Raw genomic sequence first — 13,955 nt, forward strand, 5'->3', positions numbered from 1 at the left:
CCCTTTTAGTACCATTAGCCCCATCTTCTGATTTACCCGTTCACTGCAGTTCTTTATGACATTCCATATATTCCATTGAACCTACAATAAAGAGTGGAGTCCAGCCTAGTCCAGGAGAAAAATGATGGTTATACTTACATAATATAACATGTAAGATTGTATTTTCCTCTTTCGTGATTCAGTGTTTGATTATCTTCATGTCTAGAATCAGAAGTGGACATCAGCACAGGCTTGCATGGCAGAAGCCCTGGGTTCAATAATTTTGTATTTATAAATAAGTGGATGTCTTCAAACACTGTTCAGGATTAAAGCATATAAGCTTTATATACGCTTATATAAAGCATATATATATATGCTTACATATATATATATATATATATATATATATATATATATATATATATATATATATACAATGCAACAAATTAAAACACTATTAAGTGTTTTAATTTATTGTAGTTTGGAATTGACCAATTCACGACTATCTGAAACCAATGATGTCACACAAACATAAACCTTGAGCACATCAGGCATAACAACGGCAATCGTTTTGGTGTTTTTTTCAGCATCATCACAGACATGCCTTTCACTGTTATTTAAACCTTTCAGTTTTTTTTATCTTTGTGTGACTGAAGGCCATGTATAAACATGGCACCAGAAATGTCACGCCATGTTTCAACAGAAACTTTTAAAACAGACAAATACAAAGATTGTTTCATTATTTTTCATTTGAACAAGGCATAGCAATCTGCAGTTGATACATCCTGAACTATATTGCAGATTGCATGTGTAGAGAACGTTTAATATGTCTAACTTACTCGAGCCTGGGGCCCCACATCCTCCTGAATGCGTCTCTGCTTACAATCCAAACATTTAGACACAAAATGGTGATCTTTATGTTAGTGAAGTCAGGAGACTTTGTTATTTCAGGAACAATGATGTCGGAATCCCTTTCTCTTCTGTGAAATAACAAATGACAATGACAGCTATTTCTTTCTCTGAGATAATGCGGGATGAAAGGAGAAAAAAAAGCTGCTGCTTATTAAAAGTAAACTCCAGAGGCTCAGTCTAGGCCTGGTTTTGATCTTTAATCAGCTCTCCTATCGATCCGACCTCTGCCTCTCTAACAGAGCTCCTCTTTCATGCCTCCTCTCTAGGCTAAGTCCATCTACTAGTAGGGGGGTACTTCTGGGGGAATTGGAGGACATATTTACCTTCTCCAGCATCTGTAAGCTGTACAGAGGCTGCTTTCTTAGAAAGCCACATGAGAGCATGACCCCTGCACACATGTGGTGCAAAACAGAGCGTTCTATATTCAGCTCGTGTTATGTACATGCATATAAGCCGGTACGTGTGGTTGTAATGGAGGTGAGCTGAAGGGAGGGAGAACAGGAGGGGGGGCAAACAAGAGAAGACCTTTTTCAAAAAACACCAAGTGCTTTACTTCTGCTGCACTTAAATAACCATTGAAATATTTCAGGGCTAGGATCAAAGCAAACATCTCCTTCTCCATCACAAAGTAGTTTAACTGATGCTTACTGAACTTTTTTGAAAAATAGCTCACCGGCCTGCCAATACCCAGCTCATCCATATATGTAAGAACAGCTTCAGAGCCAACATGGCTGGCGTCCACGTGAAGCTGAAACGGGTGTTTAAGATGTGGTGCAACTAACACAGGAGCAGCACAGAGGAGCATTTTCACATGCTCAAAAGCCTGTTGACAAAGGGGAGATACACTCAAACTTTAAATCTTTACGCAGCAAATTTGTTAAAGTCACCATCACTGATGAGAAGTTTTGACAAAAACATCTTTAATATCCCACCAGCCCAAGAAAACACATAAGCTTCTCCTTCATACGTGGAACAGGAAACTGCTGTGCTGCCTGAACCTTCAATGCAACAATGCAGACCTCACCTTGGCCAACCACACGACCTAAATAGGTTAGCAGCCGCCCTTCCAAACTCTCATTTGGAAAGATGGACTGTCAACATTGCCAAACTAGTGAAAAGGTCCCGGATGCGCTCCATGTGCTCTTCCCATGTGTCGGAACTCACCACCACGTCATCCAAGTAGACCGCACAACCAGTCATGTCACCAGCCTCTCTGTTCATTAATCTTTGAAATGTCAATTAATCTTTGACATTTCAAAGATTGCCATTTGTTAGGCCAAACGGCATTACTGTATAAGAATACAAGTCTGTAGAGGCAACAAAAGCAGACACCTCGCATGCACGCTTTGTTAATGCCACCTGGCCAAATTTACTGACAAAGTTAGAAGAACCCACCTGGTCAACGCAATCATCCATTCTTGGCAACAGGAAACAGTATGGTTTTGTCACAGCATTACGTTTGCAAAAATCTGAGCAAAAACAAGGGGCATTGTCAGATTTAAGGACCAGAACACATGGTGATGCCCAACTGGACATACTTGGCTGTGCAATCCCATCATCAGCGAGTGTAGCATCATTACACTGTGGCTGAAATAAATCAACCTCACAAGCATAACATGGTTTTAATAGGAGGACATGACACAACTCAGGGTTCCTACAGCTTACGGCAAGTTAAATTTAAGACTTTTTAAATACCAACTGAAATTAAATTTAAGTCCAACTTCACAATAAACACAATTCACTGGATGATGATCGTTTCTTCTTGCATGTTGCACATTTCAACCTCTTTGTTTATTGAGAAGCCTCTCTGCACTGTTGCCTGGCCATGCAATAAGAGAAGAAGCTTCTTACAAAACTCCCATAACTCAGCGTAGCATTTGCTCTGGAAAGCCCGATGGAGGAAGACATCAGCTGTATGAGATGGCTGGTAGGTGTCAGGATCTGTGTTTTCTGTGTTCATTTAGAGTTTTTTGTGTCCTTGCGTCTCTTCGTTGTCCTGTCCTCCCCTTGATTGTTCCCAGGTGTGTCTCGTTCTGTCGTTACCCTCCCATGTATTTAACTCCACCTGTGTTCCTTGTGCCTCGTCGGGTCCTCGTCAATTATTCGTCAATGTAGAGTCTAGTTTGTCGTCGTCAATGTTCAGTCTTGTCCTGGTCAGTGTTTCCTTGTGCCTGCTGCTTGTTCCTGGATTTATTTACCATTAAAATCATCATTCGTTTTCATCTTACCTGGGTCTACAGCGTCTGCCTCACCAACTCTCACCACGTTTCATGACAGTAGGAGTGGAAGGTCTCATTTCTAGCCTCAACGGATAAGAAATTGGAAAACTGTTGTGTAATCACGCCACCCGCAAGAAACAGTACAAGACAAGCCAAATTAATAAAAACAATGCAAACACTTTATTTTCTAGTCAGCCTAAGTACTAGACTGAACAAGGCAAATTCATGCTGATAATGTGTTTTCTGGATATCTAACACTTGTTATGATGGCATTTACGTCACTCCTAGCTTATTTAACATTTAGAGACAGATATTGTAATGAATGAGGAAAGAAAACTTAAACTGTTCTATTCTTTCATACCGGCTGAGACACCTCCTGACAACTGCTTATCGTGCAGAAACCTCTGCACAGGATTTCTCATCTTGCCCTGGCACCATTCTGGATTAGAGAACATCTTTCTAGGGTCCAAACAGGTCAGCTGCCTCACTGTGGGATACTTTAAAGGGCTCTTGTCCTGCACTTTCAGAAGGATAATCAATGTCAACTTGATGCAGTCCCTCGTAAACGCTAAGGCTGAGAGATCTCCTATCTTTTTCTGTCTTTGGAGTTCCTGACAGGGATGAGAATAAATGGTAAGTGGTCTGACCACCAGGCCAAGAGTGATCCATGTAACAGCAAGTAAATCTGTTTTCTGGATCCTGGTCAAATTTGAACAATTACTTGATGAACTACCTTCAGAGTTGATTCTGCACCCAAGCCAATGTTTACTTCTTTACGGTGGACCCAGATATTTTTGTCACCAACATCCAATCTGGCCAACTGAAGTTGACTGATGTCCTGAACGACTTCCCTCAGAATACACAGAGAGCAGAAAAGCTAAAAATGTAACCTGCACAATTATAAACACATTACCTGTAAATTATGTCAAAACTGCTTTCTTCTCTCAGATTTTTGTCAACATGATATAACTGTCATATCATGAATGTATGCATAAAATGAGAAATAAAACAATGCCCAGTAGCAGAAGAAAATTACCATAATCAATTCTGCCTAATCGTTCATAAGGAATGGGATCACTGGCACATCAGTTTGATATGTGTTCACCAAGGGGCTGAAGGTTCTGATGACAGACGTGTAGAAGTGAAGTTTTGCAATGATAAAATGATCTTTCTGTGGTGTCTTTCAAGGGTGTCTTTTTCGCACCACAAATATTCATTTGACAGCATGAAACAGTGAAATACATTAACAGTGGTGAATTTCAGTATTGCACTGTGTGTGTGGGGGGGGTTTATACTGTATAAACCAAAATCACCTAAATTACAAAAAAAATGAAGGGTTTAAATATTTCACTCAGTGTAATGATTCTATATGATATTTGACTTTTATTTTCCAAAATACGTAACAAAAACCTTCGAACTTTTCACAATATTGTAATTTTTGGAGATTTAATCACAGTCCAGAGCAGAGCACCCAGTTAAATGGCTGACAAAGGAGGAAATAAGACACACATAGAAACCATGAAATACTTCATGTTCACTGGGCTCTTTCACATCATGAATTGTGAATGGCTACTAGGAGCAATTAAGGTGGGTTTAGGTGGGGCTACAGCTTGTTGAAGTCACAGTGTTTGTGTTCGCTCATGTCTTTTTAACCAAATTCCACTGAACTCCACCCTGAACCAGCACAAAGCCCCCCTGTCTGACGTCCCTCTGCACATGTGAGAGAGTGCTGTTGCAGCTTCAGTGGCAGGATGACGTGTAAACAGGGAACGGGTTTGGTTTAACCCACATTAAATGAATCAAAAATATGCTTGTTTGTTTTTTTACTAGATTTTGTATGAATTCCTATGTGGTTTATTTAATACTCATTTATAACTCATTGTGTAAAGTGTTATAAACAGTAAAGTCTGAGTCTATTATAGTGTCACAGAACTTCAGACACTCACATCTTCTTTCCTTATATGTCGAATACAAACTGGTGCCTTAAAATCAAAGGAATGTACCAATCAACCAAGCTTTTAGTGAAATATCCAAATGGTTCCATGTCTTGTTTCTTATTTGGTCAGTAACGTTTTCCACGGTTGCTTTCAGACCTTGAAAGAGTTTTATAGCTCTCACGGCATCTGGAGGTACTCCTGCTTTCATTCTGGTCTACGGAAATTAGAGCCAGTAATTGTCCATAAAAAAGCATGTGTGAGGTCTTTATTACCTATTCAGAAAAAGATCCACCTTACGCTATTGACATTTCACAAGAAAGTTTTGCAGTATGGTGAATGAGACACTAGCCACCTTGGCCTTTCACAAGTCAACTCCCCAGCGAGGACACCGCCTGGAATGACATCAGAGAAGAACCAGTCGGTGTAGGTGAAAGTCAGATTGCATGTTGGAACCAGTAGGCGTGTGAGGAAACCCTGCTATGAAGAGTAGGCCCCATGTGATGACCGCTTGTATAATATAACAACTTGGCTTCATGCAAACCCAAAGTCAGCACCAACGAGTGCTGGTAGTGTAAAACAAGCGAGAGACATTCTCTGTTTCCAGGTCACTCTTTTGACTGATTGTCAGAAACTGTAGCTGCTTCAATCACATTCATGATTGTTAATATTTTGTAATTTCTTCCTGTCATTTGCACATTGTGTATAAAATAAGTCAGTTCTTAAGAAACACTAGAAAAACTGGGACAGTCAGTACTTTGTCCTGACTCCCAAAGGTTCCAGTTTCTTGTCACTCAAACTGCTAAAATAACCTTGGCTGGTCTGGATGTGGACCAAATTATATCCCAATTGTACTTTTCTCTCAAAGTGTTTAACTGTTTTTGACATAAAGTTTATTTCTTTCTCCTCAAAGAAAATGACGCTGTAAAGTTGAGTTTAAATACCTATTTCCTATGTGTGCTTCATTGTGCTCTTATCGTGAAGCACAATAGCTATTTACAGGTACTTGAGCCTCATAGCTCTCCTTTGTCTTTAAAAACATTCATCTTCCTTTCAACTCCCCTGTCATCGTCATATCTTAAACACACAACAAACACACAAGTACGGCATTCTCCGCTGCTGGGATTGTTGGTGAACATCACACTCAAGTACCAGCTATTAGTGTGTCACTGTCATCAGATGCTTTGGGGAGATTCCTGGATGTGACTGCTGTGAAATATTGCCCACATCATGTGGTTTATCTGTAAGGAGACACCCAGGAACTGTTCCTCATCAGCCTAATGACAGGACTCGCACATAAACCACAGATGGGCTCAATCTGGGACCCATCTAAATCAGTCCCATACTGATGGAGTCGTACACGGAAAGGAACTGAGGTGAAGTGTAGAGCCGGTTCTTGGTGTTACCTACGAAGCCAACTGCTGGACAGGACACTGCTGCAAGACGTACAAACACAACTGAATTGTAAAGAAAAAGTGAATAAAATTAGCTTGTATAAATGAACATGTCTCCAGACTGTGCCCTGCCTCTCCATTTGGCGAGGTAAACCCGTAGTGTGTACAGAAAGTTACACAAATGTGGAACTTTATGACTGGGCCGAACAACAGAACATGTCACTGGTCGACATGGTGTTCACTAGCATTTCTGTCACAAGACCCTGCTGATGGGGCTCCAAATGGCAGGAATAAACTTGATGTAAATAGTGAAACACTAACGACTGAAATTACCGTCTGCTTCAAAAATGATTTTATAATGTAAAATAATCAAACCCAGGTAAAGTTTTCATTGACTACAGATTTGGCTGCTTGGTCTTGCAGTTGGCAGCACTGCTGTTTACAGCAAGAAGATCTTCAATTCAAATCTGCCGTCTTTCTGCCTACAGACTGTGTGTTCTCTGGTACTCAGGCTTCTGGGTACAATAATGAACGTTAAATAAATACTGTATTGATTTAGACGAAATACGGAGGAGGCGGTGGAAGAGTCTGAACTACACAGACACTAATGTGTGTAGCCCTACACACATTAGTCCTTGTGTGTGGTCACAAGTGGTCACAAGTTCGAGTCCGGCCTCGATGACCTTTGCCGTCTTCCCCCTCTTTCATTACCTGACCACCTGTACCAAAAAAACCCCCAACAAAACAAGTGTTCTTTTTTTAACTTTAGCAAATTAATTTTTGTAATTCCAATTTAGACAATATTAGCAATGGACGAGCAGCTTTAGTGACAGTTAAAATAATGATAATAAAAATCACATACTGCAGCTTTAATTTGACGTTTTGAAGCTGATGTATATTCTTGAAATGAAAATGTTTAACGGAGTGGGGAGCACTGTTGACACAAGGACTTTTGCGGGAGGAGGGCGGTGGTGGTGGGGTCTCTAAATCAAGTTAACAGCACATTGAGCAACATTAGGGGCGCCTCCCTTGTTGGTTGAAAAGTGTCACAACACAACAACCAAGAGCCTGGAAACGCACCTCTGAGCGCGTGGATGTAGATTTCCAGAGAAATCAAAGGGAGGTGTCGCTCTCACCTGCACGCGCAGCGCAGGCGACTCAACACACACACACACCAGAAGGAGCGCGCGCCGCTGTGCCATCACACAGCGGAGCCGCAATTGGACAGGAAATATCCGCACCGCCTGGTTTTCCTGCCCTCACCGGGCGCAGTCGTCCTGCGCCCCCAGTGCTCCTTCTGACCGCCGGAGAGTTTTGACCTGAGCCGCAACACAGCGCAAAAGTCCAGGTGAAGTGCTCCTCTTTATTACTCTGATTATTACAACAAAATGAGATGCGCCAGAAAAGCATCGGTGTGATGACGGATGTACGCAAAATGTAACATCATGAACAGAATTTGTATTATAAATATAAGGTGCACTGCTGTGTTTTTAAGAAAGACGGTCTAGCTGAACGTACTTTTTTTATTAAGTAATATTCTGTGACCTTGTCATTATAAAGTTAATTATAAAATATGTTTGGTATTAAAGATGACAGGAAGCTGTTAGTTTACATTAACATGTTCGATTTGTACATAAACCACGTGGTTAATCAGTCAATTAATTTATTTAAAGCGTCAGCTGCCAATATTCATTGTGTATTACACACTCTGATTCAAAATGTCCATTTCTGTTGATTGAAACAAACATAAACTCCTACCAAAGTATATCAAAGAGTTTCAAACCGTAATGTTCTTTGCCTGTTTTTTTTCCCTATTAATCTTCAGATGAGGTAAATAAGAGAATTTCTCAGAAGTCTGGAACGTCTTGAGTGTTTGTTTGACTTCTTGTTGGAAGTGTTGGTGCTCGAAACAAGATGAGCTGTTCTGTTTGCTTTAGCTGAGTCTTATTCACAAGGAGCCACTTATCTGGATGTTTCCATCACCTTGCTGCGCTGTGAGCATGCAGGGGCGGACTCAGGAGAATACGTCTGTGGGACCAAGGCATTGTGCATTGTCCTTTCTCTGAATGACAGCGCAGTAGAGAGTGTTTCTGATTCATTTTCTACAACTTCCAGCCATGGCAGTAAAATTAAATGCAAATAAAATCGACACTACACGAGTTTTTTTTCCCACTTGGATGGTTAACGTTGCGTACATGCACCATCGAAAGTATTCAGAGGTGTGTTTTCTTTGTTAGAGTGTTTTCCCTGAGAACAGGAACCTCTGCAGGAAGCACCAGAGAATCATAGATAATTTTACGCCCCAAGGATCCTGCAGAGGGGGGTTGTGTTATCTCCAGGTCCAGGAGATTTCAGTGGGTTGTTTGTATTGTAGAAAAGGACTGATAGGTTCGCAAAATTCTTTAGAAACCAGCGGGAGCGAACCAGAAGTTTTTTCTGTTGTTTCTTACTGATGATGCGCAGTGTAGAGCAGCAACAATTCGCATTGTGTGTTGATTTACAGTATAATGATTGCTGCGTTGAGTAAGGTGGTGTTCGGACAAATTTGTTCAATCGAGTTGTAAAAATGTAAAAACAAAGATCTTAAATGTCAAGTTCTGTGGTTGCTGCTGGACATGTAGCTTTCTGAGAGCTGAACTCAGAGGAACTGCAATAAACTAACATCAACTCTTCTACTAGATTACTTTATCTTTTAGCAGTCAGACCACATAAAATTTATAACCTAAAAGGAAAACTGTGTAGGTTTGTGGTGTAGATTATTTTATTTAGGAACAGGATCTTTACATCATTGTGGTGTCCCAACATGGTCACAAGTTTGGCCTTTGGGTCTCGATCAAGGCATTTTTGAATGATTGGGTTCAGAGCAACTTACTGCATCCATTTACAGTCCCTGTTGTCGCCTTCGGCTTAATGTGGTTAGACAACCTGATGGAACAGATGGGTTCTTCTTGGTTGTAAAAAACCCTGCAATGCTGAAAACAAGTTCATCTGAAAGCAAGTCAGGTGAAGCAACACGCTTTAGAGGAAACTTTAAACCTGACCTCATGGTGGTGGACATCGGTTTTCAGTACCGTTCACAACTCCCAGAGTCAGATATTTTACTCCAGCTTTGAACATTTCAGTTGTTTGACGGATGCCACTGCTTTACTTCACAACACACTCGATAGATTCCTCATTAGTCAGAAGAAGAGATGTAATAGATGTCCATCAGACTGCTGGATCTCACACTGCAGAGAGAAAGCAGGAAGGGAGATACACTGGAACCTCTGAATATGTATGAAATATGTATTCTGTATTATCTGAATACAAATTTTTTCCAGCTACAAATGTTTCATGACGCAGCAATTTTCCTCAAATAGGAATATGAATTCCTACCATGTTGTTCGCAAGGGAGGAATTCAGAACCTGAGCCAGACCACTGCGCTCCTCTCGCAACTCCGGCTTTGCTGTGTCAGAATGAGCTCCATGTGCTGCAGCTACTTGCACGGTTTCCCTGCTTCTTCTGTGAACGGTGTGCAAAGCTCACCATCAAAGTGGGGTGTGCAATGTGCAATGTTAGAAGAAGTGCAAAGCATCTGTGCACAGCACAGGAAAAGTTGTCTCTTGTTGTCTCACACTTTGAAGCAAAAGCAGAAGCTATTCTCACTGAACTGGTTTATTTTGAATTGCAGGTCTGGATTCAGTGATGTAATTTCTCCCAGTGCATTGAGGCCGTTTTGTGTGGAATGCCAATAATGCCAAAATGTGTTGTGTTATAGGGAAATAGGGAATTATGTTTCCCTAAAACATAAAATACACATTTTCAAGATTAAAATTTTCTAGTCAAACTAATTGAATTTATATTCAGTTTTCTTTGTACTGGCTAGATGGGAAATTGAGAAGGACAAGTCCAGATCACCTCAGATGTACAAAGGAAGCAATTGATGACTACCTCAGTTGGTCCCCATGAGGGATTAATCACAGCATCAGAGAAACAGTGAGAAGACAGTATGGTCTGGTTTCCAGTATGTAGGAATATTGAGTTTTAAACAGTGATGATTTCTAAACTGCTCTGGCCTGCAGCTGCTTTATGAGGTGCCTTGGAAAGTAGCAGAGGCTACGTTCACACCGCAGGTCTTGATGCTCAATTTTAATTTTTTGCTGGAATCCAATTTTTCAGACAATACTAGTGAATGATGAGATATCAATCAGATGTCAAAGGGTTACGACCACCAAAGTGATCCGCATGTGCAGAATAACGTTGATGCTACACAGCAGCTCTCTGTTTACAGAAATAATAGTGAATGCTGTTGTCTACAGATGATAGCATCAATAGACATTGCAGTCATTGAATGGGAGCTTCAAATTCAGATCCCATTGCTGAATTTGAAGATATTCAGCAATGGGAGCCGACAGTATCGTCACACGATCATGATGAGACGAACAAAGTTCATAAAAAGAAACCATAACTAATAGAAACGGCCTTTTGTGGAACACTTACTGTGGCTTTTCTAGAGTAGTCTATTTGGAGGTGGAGTTGGACCAGGAGAGGTGGGATTGGATTAGGATTGGGATTGGACTGGGATTGAACAGAGACTGGGATGTGATGCGCTTCACTGACTCAGACTGCTTTCAGCCATTGTTTGCATCCAGATTTACTGCATCTGGCTTCTTCTAGTGCCGAATTATGACACGTCTCATGTTGGTAGAGACGTGGAAAAGTTGGTCCTTTCAGACTGAAATGAAAAAGTCAGATATGGGCCACATATGGGTACAAAAATTTGATTTGGGTCTCATTGGCCTCATGTGTGAATGTAGCCATAGTGAGCTATCCCTGGTTATTTGGAGCAACACCAGTGCCTTCCTACCTGTTGCTGTGCTAGTTGTCTAACATTATTTTAGGTTTTCTTCATATGCAAATATTTCAGGTAAAAAAAAAAAATAATAATAATAGTGTAAAAACTAAAGGAGCCCCATCCATGACTGAATAGCTCAGTCTCATACATGCTGATACCTCACTCTCATACATGATGTTGATTTTCATAACATTATTGTACTTGTGGTGTGTTGTGTGAGTGTGTGCTATAAATCTTCCGTCGCTTTTTCTTGTCTTGCCACAAATATTGGGCAAAAACATGTTTTATATGGGCGTAAACATGAAGAAACGAAGCACAAATTGTGAAACATAAAACCCCTTCCCCTCTGTGAAGTGTGTGAAAAAATATTAATACTTGAAAATTAATACTTAATATTAGTAGTACTTCATGTGAAATGGCTCTAATTATTACTGAGGACAAAAGATCTCGATCGGGACCCTTACTGTTTTTTTTTAACTCTGTCTTCCAATTCTGGACATGTGTAACATGTGTACTTCATTCAGTTCTCAGAACAGTGTGGAGCTGAATCCAGCTGATTAGCTATCATCTGGAGTGAGCTCTCTAAGCAAAACAATCACACCCAGAAATGGGTAGTGACATCACAGTCACAAGCTCTCACAATGATTGCTACAGAGTGAGGTTATTCCTTTAATAATAATAAAACATAAAAAATAATAATTAAAAAAAGAACAGATGACAGACGGAACAGAACTGACCGAATCTGAGGTTTTATTCTCAAAATTTCTGCTCACAAACAGGAACTGTTTCTAAGTGCAATGAAAGAGTTTGGAGTGAGATCATAAACATTATGTTTTGGTTTTAAAAATGTACCTTAGTGTACCTGTAGCTTAGTAAAAATAATCCCTTGGAAGAATCCCTGTCACATACCGGTCAACTAGCTTTAGCAGAGACTGAGGAGATATTCTGTTAAAGGCTGGAGAAGTTTAGAAGCATCATCTCCAAAGCAGTACTTTCATACTCGTTTAAACTTCACTTGATTCGACAGGCATTGTTTCATTATGTCTCACTCTTCCTGGTTGGCTTGTTATAGACCACTGCATTTCTTCAAGCATTCCTGTCTTACAAAATCTTCCACATTACTCTCATTCTTGGTCTGCTTAGTCAGAAGAGATGTCCCATTATGGAAATACAAATCACCAATGTCTTTCTGAAACGTATTACTTAGCAGATACCTTAGAAATGACTTAAAAAAGGTGTTTGTATCTGTTACACATGGACTTGTTGGCCCACCAAAAATGAACGAAGAATTCTGACATGACATGTTGTGAGATCATCTATTGTGGGTAAAGTCTACCTAGTCTAGTTAAGTTGTTCAGGTAGAGCAATCCATCTGACAGTCTTTCTACAATGAGAAAGTCCTGGAACTGCTCCAAATTATGGGTTTTTCAACCTATAGCATTCCAGTACTTTACCAGAACTGGTGCTTGAACCAGTTCTTTGCTAATTTCATAAAAGAATGACTTGCACCCATGGAGATGACTTAAGTCAGTTGTGTCGCTATAAGTGTCTCTTCCTGTAAATGTCTATTCCTCTGTTGGATTTAGCCTAATATCCTGATTTATTCATTATTTTAAACAAGCTTTGCCACCTGATCTCTGATCAGTACCAGCAGTGCTGAAACCAAGAGTTATACACAGAGTTTGAAGCTGGACACTAACTGACAATATTAAAAGACTGATAGCTTTAGAGAACCCAGTCAGAAATTATGCTTCTGGACTGATCAGAAAACAAACCGCTGTTTTGACTTACTTTAAATCTGAGCAAAGGAAACCAGTAAAACCCTGCTCCACCAGTGTGGCTTTAACCAGTTCTTCCTCAGTCAGCCCTGGCCAGATTCGTCTTTATTTGCACAATTCTTCACAGTTTCTTGGAACTACCTCAGGAGTTGTACAAGCCAGACCTAGCTAGGTATTGAGCATAAGTGATTTGATTGGCAGCAGACTGCATTGATTGACCTACCAACAGTTTTACGGCAACAACATAGTTCAACCACTACAACCGCAGTAGTTGGTGAGATGATGATCTGTGAATCGATATTTCATTGGTCCCACCTTGAGGTCCAAGCTTTTTTATCAGTTGTAGCTGAAGAGTGGATAAAGCGTTAGCTGGACAAGGCAACGCGTAACGAACAGATATACCAAGAGATTTCGGAGAATCTGGCCAAAATCCCACACGCGCAAAATGACATCATCGGAGCATCGACCACAGCTCTGGCACACTCACAACGAGCCCACGTTTTCACATTCCCACAACACTGCCATGGAGACACACCCTACTTGGCTAGTACCAAACCAGACATTAACCGGCTAGAGTGAGACTTGACAACAGAGAAGATGTCACAAAGTGCCTACAGCCCCATCTTCTACCAGCAGCCGACCACTGTCAATCAGTATTGTGCCACAGACATATTTAGATCTAACTAAAGCAGAGCAATTATTTCCTCATTAGAATGAAGAAATATCAGAGCACAGTTCTGGTGCAGCATTGTCTGTACGTTGCTGTGAAAGCCCAGCTTTCATCTGGTCACTCGCCGCCCATGCAGACTATCGTATTTGTGAAACTCGTCATATTTGTGGTCGAGCATGTTGTGCACTAAGTGATTTAGAGCTGTAAGCCCTGAGCTCGTGAGAAGCTCTGAGC

The 13,955-nt window shown here is 40.7% G+C and overlaps 1 protein-coding gene across 1 annotated transcript in view; it reads left to right on the forward strand.

Moving 5' to 3' along the window:
* The first annotated feature begins 7,480 nt into the window (after positions 1-7,480).
* The window catches only part of hapln1b (hyaluronan and proteoglycan link protein 1b), a 28,076-nt gene continuing 21,601 nt past the window's right edge, over positions 7,481-13,955 (forward strand). The window contains exon 1 of the mRNA XM_032570479.1: positions 7,481-7,786. The gene's annotated coding sequence lies outside the window, so the exon portion shown is untranslated. The remainder of the gene's footprint in view (positions 7,787-13,955) is intronic.

The sequence above is a fragment of the Xiphophorus hellerii genome, chromosome 8 (genome assembly GCF_003331165.1).
Source record: "Xiphophorus hellerii strain 12219 chromosome 8, Xiphophorus_hellerii-4.1, whole genome shotgun sequence".
Taxonomy (NCBI): domain Eukaryota; kingdom Metazoa; phylum Chordata; class Actinopteri; order Cyprinodontiformes; family Poeciliidae; genus Xiphophorus; species Xiphophorus hellerii.